General features: G+C 45.1%; 1 protein-coding gene across 3 annotated transcripts in view; it reads left to right on the forward strand.

Moving 5' to 3' along the window:
- Positions 1-2,489: 2,489 nt before the first annotated feature.
- The window catches only part of rab3ip (RAB3A interacting protein (rabin3)), a 71,441-nt gene continuing 51,401 nt past the window's right edge, over positions 2,490-22,529 (forward strand). For all 3 annotated transcript variants that reach the window (XM_063216839.1, XM_063216840.1, XM_063216841.1), the window contains exon 1: positions 2,490-2,732. The gene's annotated coding sequence lies outside the window, so the exon portion shown is untranslated. The remainder of the gene's footprint in view (positions 2,733-22,529) is intronic.

Consider the following 22,529-nt stretch of genomic DNA (forward strand, 5'->3'; position numbering starts at 1 on the left):
TTCATGTTATAAACTATAGTTATAACAAGTAAGCCTAGGGCTAAACAAGGCATAGGCCATCAGCGGTGCCAAATGCGCAAGGATCATACCCAAAATGAAACATTCTGCAGCATCATGGACAGGTTTAATTTCAAAACCTTCGAATATTGCAAAATACACTAATATAATCGTTGTTGTCGTATGGAGTGCGATACTGATATTACCACATGGAATAGGCTGCTGGAATGAACGTTTTGCCCTAAATGTTTGGGCTAGGGGGGCCTACACAAGCATGGTGCGCAAGTTCCACGCGCGATGCTGCGGTCTGCCCTTTAGCGCCCGTAGCCAATACCAACATAATTTGGCCGCATATCGACATGATTTAGGCTATCCACATAACCCTTCAGAAAAAAAACATAGGCCTAGGCCTACGATAGCATACCCTTGAACACAACCCAAAACTAGACGGCCATGTAGGCCTATACAAACGGGGATTTGAATGCAACAACTGGCATTACACGATAATACATAAGTTGGCCTTAGTAAATAAGTAAGTAAGTAAGTGAATAAATAAATAAATAGTTGCATACAGGACCTTATTGTGGCCGTCAGACATGTTTTAACCAGATCAACGCAGGGTGGCGCTGTTGTCCAGATGAATCCTAAATCTCGTTGGAATATTAACCCATTGAGTTTTGGATGAAAACAGTGGACAATTTATAGGCTATGATCTATTCGGTCCAGACCAGTAGGCTGTAGGCCTATCAACTATTGCGTAAAATCCAGACTATCCTGTAGGCAAAGGTGTAGGTTGGTTTGGAAAGTGGTGGGGACATTAATATGACTATTTGTCTAGGTAGGCTGCACTATTTTTGCTATCAAGTCAAGTCAAGTCAGCTTTTATTGTTACTTTCTTCATATGCCTCATACAAGGAAAATGAAATTACGTTTCTCTCTCTATACCATGGCAAGACATAGACATACACAGGACTGACATTTTACAGACTGACATAAAGTGCAAGACAGGACAGGTAACAGTGATGGACTGGTAACAAGTAATTAATATAAATGAACATGTAACATTGAACATTTAACATGTAGACAAAAAGGTAGGATAAAAATAGAATGGAAGACATTACAATAATCAGACAACAATAATAGTGACAGTATCAATAGTAACCATAAATAATAATAATAGTTAAATACAAAAGTGGTAAGATTGGAGTAGCAGAATTGTAAGCAGCATGTTGTATTGTCTTATTGTTCAAGTGAGGTAGTGCAGGATGGTGCAAAGTCACATAGTGCAGTTCATAGGGAAAGGGTAATGTGGTTCTTTCTTCAATGGGGGGGGGGGGGGGGGGCAGCAAACAGCGCTGGTGTATGTTGCAGGATCAAGGCAGTTCTTGTTATTGAAGGACTGAGGTAGCTCAGGTAAGGTGCAGTCCCATGGTGCAGTAGGCCACCATGTCCTGTGTGTGTGTGTGTGTGTGTGTGTGTGTGTGTGTGTGTGTGTGTGTGTGCGCGTGTGCGTGTGTGCGTGTGTGTGTGTGTGCGCGCGCGTGTGTGTGTACTTGTGGGGTAGTGCACGTGCAGTCACAAAGTAGTAAAATAGTGTAGTTCCATATGTACTGGTGTGTGTGTGTGTGTGTGTGTGTGTGTGTGTGTGTGTGTGTGTGTGTGTGCGCCCGCGCGCACGCACGCATGCACTTGTGCAGTAACTGGTGCAGGTGCAGTCACAGTGCAGATCCATTGGTGCGGGTGTGTGTGTGTGTGTGTGTGTGTAAGATGTGGGGGTGGAGACAGTGCTGTGCGTGTGCACATGTGAGTATGCGTGTATTTGTGGAAAAAGTGGTGGGGATATGTGTGTGTATGTGTGTGTGTGTGCGTGCGTGCGTGCGTGCGTACGTATGTGCATGCGCGCGTGTGTGTACTTGTGGGGTAGTGCACGTGCAGTCACAAAGTAGTAAAATAGTGTAGTTCCATATGTACTGGTGTGTGTGTGTGTGTGTGTGTGTGCCGGCGCGCACGCGCACATGCTCTTGTGGGGTAGTGCAGGTGCAGTCACAGTGCAGATCCATTGGTGCGGGTGTGTGTGTGTGTGTGTGTGTGTGTGTGTGTGTGTGTGTGTGTGTGTGTGTGTGTGTGTGTGTGTGTGTGTATGTGTAAGATGTGGGGGTGGACAGTGCTGTGTGTGTGTGCATATGTGCATGTGCGTGTGCGTGTATTTGTGGAAAAAGTACTCGCACACAAACTAGACATGATTGATATTCATAATCATAATCATATTTTTTGTAATGGAAATGAAAATATCCACACGTTTATTTTATGGGGTTATCCCAAAAGACAGATCCTTGTTAGATATTTTGTCAGACGCCGCCGCTGCCCTGGATAAAAGCAGAGAAATTAGAATACGCTCTAGAAATAAAAGCGTGTTTGTGGAAAAAATGAATGCGCATGCGCCTTCGGAAGGGTTGTCCCCACCCACAAGCAAGCCACCCGAGCAGGGAGAAAAGCGGCAGGTGTGACAGAAGGCAGGGCGAATACACGTATCCTATTCTGCCCCCCCTAGTTACTGTAACCAGCATCTTACGCACGGTGACTCTTGGTGACTAGAGAAACTGCCACCCGTACTGCTAGCTATCAAATCAAACGGCAAATTCATCCTTCCTCATCGATTTTACGGAGTATTTCAGGGGAAAAGACTGCACACCTCGAGCTGACGTTTATGTTACTGACCGTGGATCTATTCAAGGGTAAGTTGCTAGCCAACTGAAATTGACATCGGCCGTAGACTGTACGTGGTGTAGCATTTAATCTGATAGCAGGTTAATCAATCTCGCATTAAAGGGAAACTATTCAGCGCAAAGGTGAGCACAAAGCCGCCCGACTTGTCAAATGTGCAAGGCAGCTTGCAGCATGTGATCACAATGTTTAGCTAATAACTAGCAACTTGCCATTCATCCTGTAGTCTCAACAGCTAACACAAGACAGCTGATGCTGGCTAGTTGCTGTGGTGGCATCAAGAACTAGATATTGAAGCGTGTCTGACTCAAACAATGTGAATACAACACTCCATTCTCCTTTGGTTGCCATTCGTTCTCTTATCCCTGCACTGCACTGAAGTTGCGAATCAACGAAGAATGCAATAATTCGATTATATTCCCTACACGGCATCCTTCTACGTAGTTTTTGTTGACACATATGTGCTCCCTGCGGTCGTATAATATTATGATTTCCAAGGTCTCATCCAGTTGAGTAGCTGGGTGGTTTGAAGGTTTGCTATCTTTTTGATCATCTGCGAAATGATACAGGCCTGGACATTGAGTCCTGCGGCCCTTCTGGGCTGTATTATTGACCGTGTTTGAGTGTCAGGTACAGTATCACGTTTCCTTGGCTAGTGTAGGCCTACTGGTGCCACAGTCCAGGCCGTATGGTTTGACTAATGTCCCGTGAGTCTGGCTCCCTACCCCACCCCTCCTTGAATGACACAGTGAAGGAAAGCCTGGTCGAAGTCTGCTTTGAAGGACTATTGGTTTGAGCTGTGCTGTGCAAAAGTTGGACCTCAGAGGGAAACCGTTGACCCCCCCCCCCCCGCGCTGATTTAATCTATTTCAATTTGGACACTCTCGAAACCATTTACTGTCCAGTGACTGTAATACTATCCCATGCAGGAAAGGGTGTTGAGTGATATAATGCTATATAATTGTGTTATTATTATGAGCTGAGTTGACTACATGTGCCATGAGTGACAGGATGCAGGTTGGACTCCTGAACCTTCTACCACAGTGAGACTGTGATTAGGACGTGTTGGTTTTTCTTCAGTGGGCCAGAATGTCTTTTCATGTTGTATCTCAAAGACTGTCCGTGAAAGGCTTATTGTCTTTGTGTGTGTGTGTGTGTGTGTGTGTGTGTGTGTGTGTGTGTGTGTGTGTGTGTGTGTGTGTGTGTGTGTGTGTGTGTGTGTGTGTGTGTGTGTGTGTGTGTGTGTGTTTGCGCTCGTGCGTGTGTGTGTGCGTGACAGGGTGATGGTGGAGTGGGCTTGGTGGTGCCGGACATCTTAATTTTTTAGTCTTTTCCAAACAAGCCTCCAAGAATGACACCCAATCCATCCAAAAACCAGGACACAGTGGGGGCATTGTCTCCATCCATCCTGGAATTTCCTCTGCTTATTACTCCCCACCCCAACCATGCCCTACACGCACTACGCACACACGCAGTTGGGATCCACAAACACAGTTGGGATCCACCTCAGGGAACTCTGATCTGGTGTGTGCAGAAGACACCAAACGCTAGTAAACTGGTCCTGGTCCGTGTAAGATTGGCAGATTGGCAGAACAGGCACAAGCCTCGGCCTACCAATGGTTGATGAACCCTCCGCTGTTGTCCTGAGTCGCATCTTAACAAATGCTGGTCACACCTGACTGAATCCAATCCACGGGTAGTTTAAGCTTATCATGTCTAGGTTACCCTACCCCCACTCCAAAATCCTTCATTTTAGTTTCATTTTAGACACACACACACACACACACACACACACACACACACACACACACACACACACACACACACACACACACACACACACCTCATCTCCCTTCCATCCACTGTGCCTGGCTGGTCGTGCCCTGAGTTGCTTCCTCTCCTCTCCTTGAGTCCTGCCCCTCCCCCAGCACCCTTTAGCTGGCTAGCTGGCTGGCTGGCTGGCTGGCTGGCTGGCGGGAGGAGTGCCTAGTAGTGGTGGTGCCTGGGTAAATCTGCTGGGTCTTGACCTCTCACAGGCCTCTCAGCCTGGATCTCACAGTCCCAGTGGTGAGACACGGGGCTCCAGGGAAAAACACTGACTGGGCCTCCATGGCCTTCCAAGGTCCAGATAGGGCCCACACCACCAACCCTAGGGGCCCAGAGGCCACAGCCCTACTTGCCCGCCCCGGCTCAGTCCCCCTCACTCCTTACTCCTCACTCCTCCATTCATGCCCTATGCTGCCGCCGCGGCCTCTCCCCTCATACCCCTGTCCCTGGCTGCCCTGTTTCTGGCTGGCTGGCTTGCTGGCCTGGGTGGCTCTGCGGGGGAGGGAGGGCTTACCGTGTCTACCTTCTGCTGGACAGAAGGCACCTCCTGCTGGGGGCCCACACTCACACGCTTGGGGTCGGGCTGGGCTGCGATGGGGATGCAGGGCGGGGTGGGTGGGAGTTAGGGAGAGGATCGTACACACACACACACACACACACACACACACACACACACACACACACACACACACACACACACACACACACACACACACACACATTAGGACCACATACTGTACTTCATCCAGATGTACAGTTGGTGTACTGTATGAGCAATGAATAATGAACTCCACCTAAATTAAGGACTGTCTTGGTTTTGACTCTGATCATTTATGGCGTATCTGGACCAAATGTGTGGTACTGTATTCATTGTGGTGATTCTCACGAAAACCAAGTTCCAAATGGACCAAACCTCAAAATTTTGAAAAGACATTTAAATTCAATTTTCCTCTTGGTTTTGCAAGATGGAGGTCTGAAATAGTTGAAAACATATTTTTTTGTCATGAAATCATATTTTTTCTGAATATTTAGTGTCATTTTAATCGGCCAGAGCACCAAAATTCTCAGTACCGCAACATGACATCACAATAGAAAAAATATTAGTAAATCACATTTTTTTGGAATTTCACAGGAATGTTACTAACATAAGTACTCAGAGGTGTATAGAACACAGAAATACTGTATTTTGTATTTTAATTTTGTTTTCTATTATTGTGATTTTTCTCATTACCGCAACAAGTTTCATAAGTGGGAGCCTTGTTTTTAGGCTATTTAACTAAAACATCATGTACCTATATAGATTTTACTACAGATGAAATATGAAGAACTACTATTTATCCTAATACAATTACAAACTAAATATAGTTTTGCAACATTAAAACAAATTGCAAATAAATATGTGTTGCGGTAATGAGAATAGTGGTGATCTTGCACTGATTTAGTTCCTTGGCAGGCTCCCTCCTGGTGTCCTAACCCTCAACTGTTGGGGAAAATGTAGAAATATTGTACTTTATTGTATTTTAGTCACTTAATTCACTTCTGTGAATATTTTGCCTTTTCCACCACAACTTAGTTCAGTTGTTGCGGAGTATGAGAAAACTGTTGCGGAGTATGAGAAACCATTGCGGTATATGAGAAAAACCATTGCGGAGCTGAGAAAAACCATTGCGGTGTATGAGAAAAAGTGTTGCGGAGTGTGAGTGACCTTAAGCTTCTTTGATCTTTGTGGAGGGCACCTTGATGTCTGGATAACTTTTGTTAGATATTTGTATTAAGACTTAAAAAGACTAAATAATTACCAAAAGAGAACAAAATATACATTATTTTAACAATGAAAATGTTGTGTATCGGTAATGAGAAACAAAAAGTTGTGTAGGCACCTTGGCAACCAAATTGTGAACATTTATCTGGAGAGATATAGAATGAAGAGCCATCTTGGTAGCCATCTTGGGTGTTATGGTAACAGGAATCCCCCCATACAAAATTACTTGTTTTTTTCTGTTACTTCTGGTTTTAAATGATGCTTAAAAATGTTGCGGAGGCTGAGAATTTTGGTCTTTGCCAAAGTTGACCAAAGTTGTTTTTCTTAATATTTTCTCCTCTTCTGCGAATGAATTCCTAAAACTACTTATGTATTCACTGTCACTATTTAGTTTATAAGATGCATCTAAGTTCTGACTTCTTTCTTTATTAAAAATATAAAATATTTACACTTTAAGAGTCAAAATTTAGCAAAGGACGCGTTGCGGTACTGAGAATTTCACAATAAATTGTAAAAAATATATATTTAAAATAATAATATTGTTCTCCTTTTATTATTTCCCTGATAGCCCATGCTTATATGTATATAAGCCATTTATTCTGAATTAGATAGCATTTACTCGTTCCCCACAATGGTTCGTGCCATCTCATATGTCCGATTTTGTGAGAATCACCCATTGTGGTGACTCCGTAATGATTGCATGCCCCTCAAAAGTTCCTGTGGAAGTTCCAAGTTGTCCCGTATTTAGTGATAAATGTGCAGGTTCCGTATTAAGCTGAAACTGGACACAGGACGTTAAAATGTGTCAAAATGCAGGAAATTACAGTCTAAGAGATGCAAAATGCCATGCCGGTGGGCCCGTTGCTTTGCCATGGTGCCGCACTGTGTCAACCACATCTTCTCTGTGAATTTCTGCCATAAGTTGCTACTCAAAAAGACATTTCAAGGTATGCAGGTATGTGAATCCATATTGCTCATCACTGCTCACATCACCAAGATGGTGAACATTAGCCTTCGCGTGATGATGTCAAAAAGTTCAGTTTTGAAGTGAAGCAAGTACAGATGACAGTTTCAGGCAGAAATCTACAGAAAACAGTGACAGCAGGTAATGCAACTTCTGTCTTCTTCAAATGCATTGCACTCAAACGTGTCTAACATAACACGAGAAAGGGGCAGCCGTGGCGTGGCCTAATGGTTAGGGAGGTGGTCTTAACATCAGAGGGTTGCAGGTACGAATCCCACCCTTACCCTACACCTCCATCCATTGCTGAAGAGCCCTTGAGCAAGGCACCCACATTGCCTCAGAGACTGTAACCAATAAATACCCTTTTTAAAAAAAACCTTAGTCGCTTTGGTTAAACTTCACCTAAGTGACTTCATGTAAAAGGCCCATTGGTGTTGTGAGGATCGAGAAGCAGGAGGCCAGTGGCTAACTACCTCTGCTCTGTTTGTGTGGAACAAAACTGCATTATCTCCCACAGCTCTCGGCTGCTGACAGCTTGCCAATCAGAGAGCTAGCGTTTGGAGCTCCCTTCTGAAGCCAAAAGCGGTGCTGTCCTGGATGCCCAAATATGTTAACTGTTGACTCATTCCCTATGGGGAATAGCACTCTTGTCATGGGGAAATTTGACTGTGGCAGAGGCTTCACGTATGTTTTAGCAGTCTACTGTAGGTGTGTGTGTGTGTGTCCCACTGCTTTGGGTTATTCTTAGCTTGGCCGATCCCTTCATCCTCACACCCTCCCAGTCCCAGTACAGGTTTGGCAGCCACCATCACCATAGTGCACTACGACTGACAGTGAAACAAACAGTAGTGACGTTAAGTTTAAGTACCGGTACACTAAATGAACAAAGGGCCCGGAAACATTTTTTTTTTCTTTTTTCTTTTAAGGGGCAGCAAGAAACCATTCACACATACCTGGAAGATGACAATATATTAGAGCATAGTTCAGGACAGGTTTGTAAACACACTGACTTAAACTGTCACCACCATTTGTCTGTTGTTGTGCTACTTTTTTAATGGGTTTGGCTGGGCAGAGATTGTTTTGAGAAGCCATGGCCTAGCTAGGAAGGTAACTTATGTTTAGCGTTAGACTAGGTTGCGTTTTTGATGATTTTGCAAACTTGGACATCTAAAGCGAGACACGGTACAGAATATACTCCGATATATGAAGAAGAGAGTCAAAAGCAACAATAAGGCATAAGCTTAGTTGAGTTTTACAACAGTTAGTGCAACCATGTGGAAGGTAGAGGAAATTTGCGGGACTCAAGGCTTCAATTTTTATACTTTTTGTCTGTCTACAATACCTACGCGTTTCGGCCCATATCTTCAGGGCGTAGTTTGGGCGAATGTTGTGTTTAGCTAGGAATGGATGCCCTCTCTGGCAAATAGGACTGTCCAGGAGGTAAAGGAAGGGAGGAGGGGAGGACACAGGATTGGGTTAATGGTTTAGCCGTGACCCGCCATCCAGATAAGCAAACGACAGAACGGCAGAAGTAAAGACAAAGATGAACCACACACAGATGATGAGCTCACTCTTAATCCAATTGCAGCAAATACAATGTTATTGCAGTGGCCTTTCGGGCCACCACTCCTGAAACGTCATTGCAATAAGAAAATGGATTAAAGGGAGCTTACCGGTGTGCTGTTCCTCTTTGCCTTTACTTGAACTTGTGTTTTTTTATTTTATTTTGTAGGGGCTTTTATTATGGCTTTATTTGATTGAACAGTGTGAGATGGTGTCAGGAAGCGAGTGGGAGAGAGAGATGATGGGGGATGATCAGGAAATGACTTCAGAGTCAGCCGGAATCGAACCCGGGGCCCCGGCGTAACAGTCAATGCCCTAACCGTTTGAGCCACGACTGGGGCCTACTTGAACTACTACGTTTTGAACTAGGTTTTGACCATGCATGATTGAATTTGTGACCCTGATTTGATGGTTAACATGTAGAGGACAAGGAAACGAGGATATGATCCTGTGCAGCAACACTGAGTCCTTTCCATTATCCCAACTCCCTTGGTTGTGCTTGTCGCTTCCTGATGGCGTCGCATGACTTCATTGACGACAGAAGTTTTGATTCAATATCTCGCAAAAGTGCAATTCAAAGGTCACTTTCTTATTTGCAGTCGGTATGTTGAATGGGGAATAGACCCCCAATAGGTGTTGTGATTAAGCTGACAGCGGGGAAACGAAGCCTGAGGCCACAAGCACAAATAGCTTAGAGGACGGGAGTTAAGATAATGGAATGTACCCAGTGAAACATGTGGAGGAGAAGGAAATGAGCATCTGCTCTTGTGACACTACACTGGTGGGTACAAGTCATACTAACTCCCGTCCTTTCCTGTTGTTTGTGGCCTCTTTCCTCTGTGCCACGCCACACCTCTGTGGAGAACACAGTTAAGTTTTCCAACTGTCAACCTTCTTAGGCAGAGCAACTTTTGGGGGAGGATATTTCAAATTCAAAATCCCAATTTCGAATGAGGTAATTACCTGTGAATTGTGCTTTTTGCCAAGATATTGAATAAAGCTATGACGTAACGTCGAACCTTGTGTCACAAGGCCACATGTGACTGGTAACGAGGGGAGGGAGTAATTTGACTTGGTTCTGTGTGTGAGGATGGTGATGTCCTCAGGGCTGGTGAAGTCTAAAAACGGCCTAGGCATTTGTGGCATGCACCATATATAATTATGATGGGCTCAGTCCATTGTTCCTATACCCCTTAGCGCAGAACCTATGTTATAACTTTACTGTCACCAAAACTGTAATGGCTATGTCTTAATCTGTTACTTAAGGCTCTTGGCACTGTCATAGCAATGTTGTTATGATGTAGTTGAGTATTTTCAGCAAATAGTTAATAGGCCCGCCGGCGACCCTATCTTCACTAAGAGGCTACGGATACACTTGGCCCACACCATATAAATTGTGGGCCGGTCTGTTAAGAGAAAAAATTGAAACAAGCAAGCAAAAAAGCAACAAAAAGCTAAAGCATTGGCCCCTGAGGACTATCAGCCTGGCCCACCAGGAAAATGCCTTGTTTGCCAGATTACCAGTCCTGCCCTGGAGGTCCTTCAGACCAGAGACAACCCACCCTTTGTGTTTGCAGCCGGCCGGGAGGCCATGAGGGCCGTGTTTCTAGCTGATGGCTGTCAGTTGACAAGGCTCGAGGCAGACTTAAGAGATTATCATTATGGTGAAGACTAGAAGTTTGGAGAGAGGCAGCAATTGCAGACAGGGAAGCCGACAGAGGGGGGGGGCCCAGGAAGAGTGGGGTCCTCAGTGCATGTGTTGGGTGAGCGGGGCCTTTCTTTGCTTCAGATGACTTTGTCTAGGGTCTCTGGCCAAAACTATCCGTGGCCCTGATTGCAACGTGGATAGGATGTAGTTGGAGCTGCTGTCTCTTTCCCCTCCTCTAATCTCTCTCTTTAGTTTTTTTTCCCTTCTTTTTCTTTTTTTTGCTGTGGGGAAATATTATCATGTTCTCTCATTTCTTTATCCCTGGCTCATTCTTGTGTCTCGTTTCCTTACCGGTTCTTTCTTTCTTTCTTTCTTTCTTTCTTTCTTTCTTTCTTTCTTTCTTTCTTTCTTTCTTTCTTTCTTTCTTTCTTTCACCCCTCTGTTTTCCTCACCCCCTCTCATCTTTGCTCTGCCAGTTCATTCCCTTTAATGTGTGCTAAAGACAGCTTGTCATCGTCCTATAGTCATAGTAGGTATGGGTATGGGTGCACTGTGTTGATGCCCTCCTTGTGAAGTAGAGTCATGACACTACACTTCCTGTGAGGGAGCAAAACAACCCCTCAGTTCACATCACAGAATCCCTTTGGTGTCTCAGCTGCAGGGTGAATATTTCTCAGGTTGACGGCAGAAAGCGGTTTTCACACCCTCGTCATATTTGGTCTGCTTCCCCACTGCCTGCCAACCTTGTCTCCCGTCATCTCCCTGCCTCCCCTTCTGGCTCCCTGTGTCTGTCTGTCTGCCTGACTCCTAGTTTGTCAGATCAAGGACCTGTGTGTGTGTGTGTGTGTGTGTGTGTGTGTGTGTGTGTGTGTGGCATGTGTGTGCGAACTGTGTGTGTCTAGAATTAGCACTAGCTACTTGCTAGGCGCCGCGGGCCATGTCTTTGTGGCCAAACGAACGAACGAACGGACGGTGATTGTTAGTGCCGCTCCTTTGCACACAAGCTGTGTCCTGAGCCGAACTGAGCCGAGCTGATGCACATATGGATGGCTGCTCTGATCTGTCCCATGCTGTCCCTGAGGGGAATGTTCATCTGACAGTCAGCCAACCATCCAGCCAGCTAGCTACTCCCATCCCTGGTCAATCTATAAAATACATGTCTATATCTCAATCACATCAACCACACACACAGACACACACACTACACACTACACACACACGCACACACGCACACATGCACACAGACACACAGACACACAGACACACACACACACACACACACACACACACACACACACACACACACACACACACACACACACACACACATACACACACACAGACACACACACACACACACACATTGAATGTTGGCATCAGTGAGACACAGCCACACAGGCATGCCATACCAGACTGACTCTGAGTTTGCTCATCAGTGCAATGATCTGATCTGATCTGATAAGGAGTGGAGGGGATGGGGGGGGCGGAGAGGTTTGGACAGGAGAGGAGGGGATGGGGGAGGAGAGGAGAGGAGAGGTTTGAGAGGAGAGGAGGGAATGGGGGAGGAGAGGCTAGGCGAGGAGAGGAGGGGATGGGAGAGAAGAGGAGAGGTTTGGATAGGAGAGAAGGGGAAAGGAGAGGTTACGAGAGGAGGGGAGAGGGGGAGGATGGTTCCCCGGGCTTTGTGTTAAAAAAATAATGCTCCTGGCCTTTTGTTCCCACACACTCAATTACTCTCATCGAAGAGCAGACAGACTATTCATTTCCTATCTCATGACTCCATTCTCTGGCTGTCTGGAGAGGAGATGCCCACTCGTGCCGAGAGAGAGAGAGAGAGAGTGAGAGAGAGAGAGAGAGAGAGAGAGAGAGAGAGAGAGAGAGAGAGAGAGAGAGAGAGAGAGAGAGAGAGAGAGAGAGAGAGAGAGAGAGAGAGAGAGAGAGAAGAAGTGTTAATTTTAATGGAGGGTTTTTGAGTACAATTTGCTCAGTGTTCTATGTCCTTTTCTACAGAAGATTCTAGAGCATTACCATCTTCAATTTCTGGTTCTTGAATGTAGTGATTCCGTGAGATGTTCCAGCCCACTGGAGATGTCCACTGTAAATGAGCTGCAGGAGAAATAAAAGACAGGAGAAGAGATCCCCATCTGGATGTAAGTTAGACATACTCCTGAGATGTACAGTTTTCTATCTCCATCAAAAATCCTTAGATATTGTCACACTGGGAGCTTGCAGGCATTTTTTCAGAAAAGGTTTGCATTTAAATGGAAGTTGACCATGAATGGAGCATGACCAATATTCATCCTGAAGCAAAACAAAAAGCTTGGGAACTCCGGTTGCTACCGATATTTTTCTTTAGTTTAGTGGTTCTGTTCTTTCAAGTCAGCTTGGACCATGTCCACTTTTGACTCTAGTTTCAGCAAAGGGACACATAAATCCAGGGAAAAGCTATACAGTCCAGGAAATTCCGGATGTCAGAAAGCAGCTTATGTGGCCTAGAACCCTGAGCTGCTAAACCAGTCTAGGCCTAGATATACTGAAGCTGGGGAGCAATTTTACAAACACGCATGTAAATGGACACAGGAGCATAGCTATTTCAATATTGGATCAACATTATCACAGAACCAGCCGTGCACAGATTGTGTGCACGTTCCCCCTAGCCAACAGCATGTTCTGTAAATATGGGCTGCGTGCTAGCCTAGTCAATATCACAATGTTATCGATTGGTTATCCCTTGCCTGTAGTCATGGTGGCCCTCCTCCGTCCTCCCCAGTGCCCTCTCCAGGCAGCAAGCAGGCAAGCCTGCAAAAACCCCAAACAACACATTGATTTCTGGAAAAACGATTACACCAGCCCTCCACTTGATGAATGGGTCCCATGCATCACAGCAGGTGCCAGGGAGTGAGTGATTGGGGAGCAGACAGAGGAGAGGAGAGAGAGAGAGAGAGAAATGGGGGGATGAGGGGAGGAGGAGAAGAAGAGAAGGGGATGGGAGGAGGAGAAGGGGATGGGAGGAGGAGAAGAGGAGAGGGGGAAGGGGTCAGCGCCTGAAAGCGAGCGTATGGCACCTATGGTCATATTTTCTGAGAAGTAATGTAGATGGGAGAAGATATGAGCAGAGGACTAATGGAGGACGCTGGGGTGGAAGGGATGGGGAAGTAGGCTAGGCTTGGACGAAAGGGGAGTGGAGGATGGAAAGGTGCAGTGTATTGTACACTTGGGGAGGAGAATAGAGGGTTAGGAGGAGAGAAAGAATGATGGGGTATCTCTTGTATGGCATGTTGTGTTAGAGAAGAGAAGAGAAGGGTAGGAAGTGTTGGAAGAGTGGAGTGGAAGCTGAAGAGATGAGGTGGTGGGGGAGGAGAGGGAAACGGAAGGAGAGGTGACGGAAGAATGAAAGATGGAGAGGTGGAAGAAATGGAGGAGGAGAAAAGGCGGGTAGAAGGTTGAGGAGGAGTGGATGATGGAAAGGTGAGGCTGATGGGAGGAGAGTGGAGGAGGGTAGGAGTTGGCAGAGGACGGTGGAGGAATGAATGGGGAGAGGAAGGAGAGGGGAGGAGGGCAGGAGGTGATGGAAGAATGAAAGATGGAGGGGCGGAAGATATGGAGGAGGAGGAGGAGGAGAGACGAGTATGTAGTGGTAGATGACAATGGAGGAATGAAAGGTAAGGGGGGAATAGAGAAGTAGAGTAGGAGTGTATTATAGGAGAGGAGTGGATGATGGTGGAAGAAGTGGAACGGAGGAGAGGAGAATGGTAGGAGGTGATGGAGTAGTGGATGATGCTAGAAGCCGAGGAGGGGAAGAGAGGAGAATTGTCTAGGTGGTGGTGAATGAGTGCGAGGAGGTGGAGGGGAGGCGAGGAGAATGGTTAAGAGGTGGTAGAAGAGTGGATGATGATTATGGTGGTGGAGCAGAGGAGTATGGTTAGGAGGTGGTGGTGGTGGAAGAGGTGGATGATTAAGGGATGGAAGATGAAGGGGGAGGAAGTGCGGGTTTGTCATGACCACAAGCTCCGATTGTTGGTGAGATCCATCTTAAGGAGAGATGATTTTTGCTCTTATGAGGAGATGGTGTGAGGGACACACACACGCACGCACACACACACACACACACACACACGCACACGCACACACACACGCACACACACACACCATTTTCCCCCTTATGTTCTCTCTGAACACACGTACGCCCACTGTTTGTGTGTGTGTATATGTGTGTGCGTGCATGCGTGCATGTACATGTAAGATGGTTTTACTTCAAGCAATTTCTCATTTTTGCATCACACTTCGCTTCACAGGGAGGGTGAGAAAATGACGTTGGCTTCTCTGCCAGCATCACTTGCTGTGCATGGCGATGCTTCCAGAGGGTGTGAATTGGCTGCTTGTTCAGTCCAATATCCAATCTCTTATTAATCTCCTATGAGCAGACCAGAAGCTTCAGATGTACTGGATGGACATCATCTTGAGCCACCTTGCACCTTGTTCTTTGGTCAATTACTTTTTTGGGGGGCTCAGATGTCAGGTGGGACAACCACAGTTAATGCCCATAAAATAATTAGTAATTAATTGGTAATTAATGTACCACAATGAATATGCTTCTTAGATAATTCGCACAAAAAAATGAAAACAAGAATTCAACCTATACAATAGTGGCATTAGGTGTGGCCCACTGTGTCGTGTGCTAGTTACTAAAATGTCATTGGCCCTCATGTCTGTTGTCGGCAATCTGCCATCAGTAAATGAGGAGCCACAAATCACCATAAAGACATAGTCATTTGTTGGCACACTGATAACCACACAACTCCTTTAAAAGGTAGCCCAGATTAAGTTATCTTGGCTTTTGGAAAAGCACAACAAACATGTACTCAAACGCTTTGATTTAATTTGTTTGTTTTCACATGTCCCACATACTGGGGGCAGCTGTGGTGTTAGGCTGTAGATCACAGGATTGCAGGTTCAAACCCCATCTTTACTAAGCCCTTGAAGGCTTCCTCCCTCCATGGCTGAAGTGCCCTTGGGCAAGGCCCCTATCCCCACACTGTTCATGGAACTGTAAACAATACCCTGTAGCATCTGCAAGTCACTTTGGATTAAAGCAGGGGTGGGGCCCCCGATTTGATTTTAATGTTATGTAGCTTCACATGAAATATGACATATTTTGTAAAGGAGTCTTAGAAATTACATTTGCAATACAATGCATTTATATTCAGGGGACCTAGAGAAGGTGGCTGCCTAAAGTGAAGGGGGAAATCCTGATGGGACTAATAAAGTTATCTGAATTTGTGTTCATAGTACGGCCCTCAGAGGAATTTGAAGTGGCCCCACCGAATGTAAAACGTTCCCCATCCCTGGATTAGAGCGTGGGCCGGGTAGGGGCTGGGCCGTGCAGTAGGGCCGTGCAGTAATACTTGTTTGAGCACAAACAAAATAGAAGAGTGCGGTGATGTGCATTGCAATGTGCCATCTTTCTGGCTGGCGGGCTGGCAGAGTATCCACCTGCTTTGCTCTCTGGCCGTCGAACACATAACTTAGCTAAGCTAATGCAACAACAGCTTAGCCCCAAACCCAGCAGCTTAGTGTTCTCTCTCTCTCTCTCTCTCTCTCTCTCTCTCTCTCTCTCTCTCTCTCTCTCTCTCTCTCTCTCACACACACACACTCTATCTCTCTCTCTCTCTCTCTCACCCTCACTCTCACTCTCACTCTCACTCTCTCTCTCTTTCTCTCTCACTCTCACTCACTCTCTCTCACTCTCTCTCTCTCTCTCTCTCGAATATTTGTACTTTTCTTTTAAAGTAGCATGGAGGCAACAGTGGAATAATCCAACCCCTGTAGCAATCAGCAACGCATGGCTCTGAGCGAGGACAGACAGACAGACAGACAGACAGACACACACACACACACACACACACACACACACACACACACACACACACACACACACACACACACACACACACACACACACACACACACACACACACACACACACACACACACACACACAGTGCCTCTGTATATGTACACACCACGCACCAGGGCTTGACATTGACACCTGCCAGTTGGCCAAATGCAGGTAAAATTTGGCTGTTGCTGGTCATTATTTCAGTGTCCCTTGCAAATCTGGCTGGTAGGGTATTGGGTCATTTCACGTGAAATCAGACACTTTGGGACCCGACCGACCCGGATTTCAATCATACTTGGTGTGCCTTTTCAGTAGCAAGGTAGCACCCCAGAACTGCATTGGTTTGAACCTGACACTAATATTAAGGGAGAAACAGACTAGGAAAGGTTCACATGTGAGGGTAGGACACTATACATTCAGCCTTGAATATATCAGTCAGTGTTAGTCACAAAAAGATGCCTGTGGTGTTGTTTGAAAGCTCTTTTCTGGCTCTACATATTACACAATCACCTTGGAATACAACTACTCTCAGAATATGAATTATGATAAATTGAAAAATTAAAAATTGAATATCTAAAAAACTTACATTTTAAAATGGCCAGTTCCTTGTCCAAACGTAGCCGGCAATGTCATGAGCAGCACCTAAAATGCTAGTGTTCGGTTTGTTATTCATTTCAGAGAGAATTTGACTCACAAATATGGCATCATACAGACCACTTACTAATAATATGGTAATACCATAGTAGCATCACATGACAAAACAAAAACAAAACAAAAATGGTCAGTGTCCATGGTCCCAGGTTTCAGAAACTAAGGCAGATGTCCATTTATACACACCAAATGATGATATGTGAATGTTTGAAACATTCCTTCTCTGTGTACCTGTGCCATCTTCCCTTTACCATACTTTAAAGAGATAATCAATGGCTACACTCTCATTTTGTACTCTACCAGTGCATTTGAAGCAGCAGCTGTGTCTTTTGTAGATAATGTATAAGTACGTCCCGTTGCAGTTACAGGTTCCACTACCAGAAGCACATCCTGATGATCCATGACAAGTCTATCTGGTCTGAAGGAAAAAGTGAAGGATGGAGATGGCCCATGAGGATGCAGGAAGTTCAGTTTCACCTCTCCAGTGCTCGGCATACATTCCTCAGCACATGCTAGCCGCAGTTGCCATCATATACAGCTACAACATACCCTTTGATGCTTGAAAATGTAACACATTCCTTTACTGAGCTCACTCTTTCAACTCTGCCTTCTCTGAATGCTGAAAATGGCCTAACTTCCACTGTGTCCATTGACAATGGGCAGAAGCTGTGTAGTTTTTTAGTACCTGGAATAGTTCTTGCAGATTCAAACCTTTTCAACAGGTTCTCAGCTTCATGATGGTACATATCTGTTGTGGCAAACTGGCAATGGATGTTCTTGACATTATCCTTGACAAATTCAAACAGTCGGTATGGCGTTACAATTTAATTGTCAATAGGACGTTGCAGACTTGCTCGTGCAGCAAGCCATTTAACTGTCCCTCCAACACCATCACATGGACCTTTGCCATGTGATGTGGCAAAAAAGTGCCACTCTGCAGGTATGTGAAAATCTGCCTCGTGGTGGCACAAATTTGTTGTGTTTTTAAGGTTCTTATATTGTGCAGCACAGCCATCAGAAAAAATATAGGATCTTCTTTGGACGTTCTGTCATTGATGGAGTGTCACTGAGGAACTGAATTAGGAGCTTCTGAAACAGATGTACAGCAATTGTATCATGAATGTTGCAGTCTGAAATAACAACAAAACAGATTTTTTTTTCCCAGTTTCAACTGATCTTGGTAGTAGCATACAAATGGATGGATTGTGGCCTGCACTGGTTGTTCCAGTGAAATGATTGAATAGCATCTTGAATTACCAAACTATAGTTTTAAAAAGGGAGTCAGTCAAGGATAATGTCAAGAACATCCATTGCCAGTTTGCCACAACAGAGATGTGCCATCATGAAGCTGAGAACCTGTTGAAAAGGTTTGAATCTGCAAGAACTATTCCAGGTACTCAAAAACTACACAGCTTCTGCCCATTGTCAATGGACACAGTGGAAGTTAGGCCATTTTCAGCATTCAGAGAAGGCAGAGTTGAAAGAGTGAGCTCAGTAAAGGAATGTGTTACATTTTCAAGCATCAAAGGGTATGTTGTAAGCTGTATATGATGGCAACTGGTGGCTAGCATGTGCTGAGGAATGTATGCCGAGCACTGGAGAGGTGAAACTGAACTTCCTGCATCCTCATGGGCCATCTCCATCCTTCACTTTTTCCTTCAGACCAGATAGACTTGTCATGGATCATCAGGATGTGCTTCTGGTAGTGGAACCTGTAACTGCAACGGGACGTACTTATACATTATCTACAAAAGACACAGCTGCTGCTTCAAATGCACTGGTAGAGTACGAAATGAGAGTGTAGCCATTGATTATCTCTTTAAAGTACGGTAAAGGGAAGATGGCACAGGTACACAGAGAAGGAATGTTCAAACATTCACATATCATCATTTGGTGTGTATAAAATGGACATCTGCCTTAGTTTCTGAAACCTGGGACCATGGACACTGACCATTTTTGTTTTGTTTTTGTTTTGTCATGTGATGCTACTATGGTATTACCATATTATTAGTAAGTGGTTTGTATGATGCCATATTTGTGAGTCAAATTCTCTCTGAAATGAATAACAAACCGAACACCAGCATTTTAGGTGCTGCTCATGACATTGCCGGCTACGTTTGGACAAGGAACTGGCCATTTTAAAATATAAGTTTTTTTGATATTTCAATTTTTAATTTTTCAATTTATCATAATTCATATTCTGAGAGTAGTTGTATTCCAAGGTGATTGTGTAATATGTAGGGCCAGAAAAAAGCTTTCAAACAACACCACAGGCATCTTTTTGTGACTAACACTGACTGATATATTCAAGGCTGAATGTATAGTGTCCTACCCTCACATGTGAACCTTTCCTAGTCTGTTTCTCCCTTAATATTAGTGTCAGATTCAAACCAATGCAGTTCTGGGGTGCTACCTTGCTACTGAAAAGGCACACCAAGTATGATTGAAATCCGGGTCGGACGGGTCTCAAAGTGTCTGATTTCACGTGAAATGACCCTATTCTTTTGTATAGCATAGTGTACAGAGTAGCCTGCCTAAGCGTATGTACTGTTTGGCCCTTGTGTATCAATTGTTCAAGAAAAAGCTCAGCTACTCGGTTTCTATTCGTTTGATTATATTTCTATAAAGAAAGCTATGCACTCATTGCCTTGCTTTAGCCGGATGGTTTTTAGGAGGGGATAAATTATTTCCCGGCTGCCTCCGCATTGTTGCAACTCGCGACACCCTCTCCCTTGGCCTCTTGCTTACTTACAGTATTCGTGTAACGGAGGCCAGCTAGCGGAGAGTGGCGTGGAACGCTAATAAACCTCCCTCGCGAAGCCATACAGTATCGGTAGCGCTGAGCTGGTCTGGACTGGTCCTTTAGCTCAGCGGTATGGTGCTGTGACTCCCATAGCTGAACTAATGTGTTGACTAGCAGGTGGCGACCCGAGGGGGACGGACTGGGGACGCGCGGGAACACCTTGCATTCGCTGGTTCGCTTGCCATTAGCTCGCCACCACGACTGGCAGGGGAGGGTGAAAAAAAAGCTCATTATCAGGTTACAGTCAGGCGGCCGGGCAGCCAGCCTTGCCTGCAGCCTTGGCTCCTGTCCTGGACTTGAGAAATGATCACCAGTCACCACCTTGCCACTGGCAAGCCTTGCCGTTTTATCCCGAAGTGTGTGAGTGTGTGAGTGTGTGTGTCTGTGTGTGTCTGTGTCTGTGTCTGTGTCTGTGTGTGATGATGATGATCTGGGCATGATGATTTAAAATAGGATCAGAAGATTTGTTTATTCGTATCACTTTTTCCCTAATTTGTGAACTTACTGCATTTGTACAGGTAATGTTGCTGGAAATATGTGCATTTGCTGAGTATTGTGTGTGTGTACGTGCATGCGTGTGCCTGTCTGTCTGTCTGTCTGTCTGTCTGTGTCTGTTTGTCTGTCTGTTTTTCTGTTTGTCTGTCTGTCTGTCTGTCTGTCTGTCTGTCTGTTTGTCTGTCTGTCTGTCTGTCTGTCTGTCTGTCTGTCTGTCTGTCTGTCTGTCTGTCTGTTGTTTGTCTGTCTGTCTGTCTGTCTGTCTGTCTGTCTGTCTGTCTGTTTGTCTGTCTGTCTGTGTGGGCCGTCAGTGCAGCAGCCATGATCTGGGTATGATTCTTTCAGAACATGTGTGCTTTGATGACATTATTTCCCTTTGTAAAGTTACTGAAGGATTGCATTTGCTGTAGCGTTGCTGGAAAGCGATGGCTTGCTTCGCTCAGTGGCCTGAGGAGGCCGAGTCTGGTCTGGTCGGCGGTGTGAATATTTGATGAGTCTTTGATGAGTTGTTCTGTGTGAGTATCAGGTGTGCACAGGGACAGATTATTACTGCACGGGCCTACTGGGCTCAGGCCCAGGGGCCCAAGAGTCAAGGGGGCTGAACCCCGTGTCTCTGTGTCCATTCTCATATCATGTTCAAATCACACTTCTAACAACTGAATGTTCACATTTTCTCAGGGGACACCCCCTGAGCCCCCAACAATATAGACATCTGACCTTAAAGCCCTGCATCATTTGGTATAGGCTAGCAACAGTGAGTGGGAGGGGGGTGGGGGGTGTTTGGTCTGACTCTGGGGACCAAGGAGTCATATTCCATCCCTGGGTGCGCTACACCCAGTTCTGGCAGGAGCAGGCGGAGCAGGAGCAGGAGCAGGAGCAGGCGGGGAGGGGAGGGGTCAAGGTGACCAGCAGTACAATGGCAGAGCCAAGCTGACCCAGCAGCTCTCCCATCTCCGATGTTTCCCTCTGATCTCTATGGTCTCTCTCCTCCCTATTCCTTTGCTGTTTGTAGTGAGATGAGGGTATGAGTGAGTGTATATCAGGTGTGACTGCACCCAGTTTTGGCAGGAGAAGGAAGTGAAGATGACCATTACATTACATTAGGGCTGCAACAATTAGTCGACTAATCGTGACTAATCGACTATAAAAAATTGTCGACAAGAATTTTCATTGCTGACTAATCGTTTAATTTAATGTAATGCTTTTTTACTTACTTTGCTAAAGCTCAATTACTTTAGTGAAACCTAAAATTACCCAACACGTATGAATTGGACGTCGTATCTTGGCGTAAATAAGATAATATCATGATTTAAAGCTCATTGCGAACTGTAAGAATATTTTCACTTCCCTTCGCTAGAGGCCGGGAAGGTTTGTCGGACGTTGGAGCAAGTCTTTTTTTGTGATTAATTGTGACTAGATCTATCGATTAGTCGACTATTAAAGTAATCGTTAGTAGCAGCCCTACATTACATTACATTACACTTAGCCAACACTTTTATCCAAATCGACAGATATTACAGGGGGGGTCATTTCACGTGAAATCAGACACTTTGGGACCCGAACGACACGGATTTCAATCATACTTGCTGTGCCTGTTCAGTAGCAAGGTAGCACCCCAGAACTGCATTTGTGTGAATCTGACACCAATATTAAGGGAGAAACAGACCAGCAAAGGTGTACATGAGGGTAGGACACGATGCATTCAGCCTTGATTATATCAGTCAGTGTAAGTCACAAAAAGTTGCCCATGGTGTTATTTGAAAGCTCTTTTCTGGCTCTACAAATTACACAAACACCATGGAATACAACAACCCTCAGAATATGAATTATCATAAATTGAAAAATTATTTTTTTTTATATCAAAACAACTTATGTTTTAAAATGGCCAGTTCCTTGTCTAAAGATAGCCTGCAATGTCATGAACAACACCTGAAATGCTGGTGTTTGGTTCTTTATTCATTTCAGAGATAATGGGACTCAAAAATACGGCATCATACAAATCACCTAGTAATATGGTAATACCATAGTAATATCACATGACAGCATGTCTATCGGAATATGTGAAGGATGGAGATGGTCCATGAGGATGCAGGAAGTTCAGTTTCACCTCCCCAGTGCTCGGCATACATTCCTCAACACATGCTAGCCACTATTTGCCATCATATACAGCGACAATATACCCTTTGATGCTTGAAC

Source organism: Engraulis encrasicolus, chromosome 15 (assembly GCF_034702125.1).
Source record: "Engraulis encrasicolus isolate BLACKSEA-1 chromosome 15, IST_EnEncr_1.0, whole genome shotgun sequence".
NCBI classification, from domain to species: domain Eukaryota; kingdom Metazoa; phylum Chordata; class Actinopteri; order Clupeiformes; family Engraulidae; genus Engraulis; species Engraulis encrasicolus.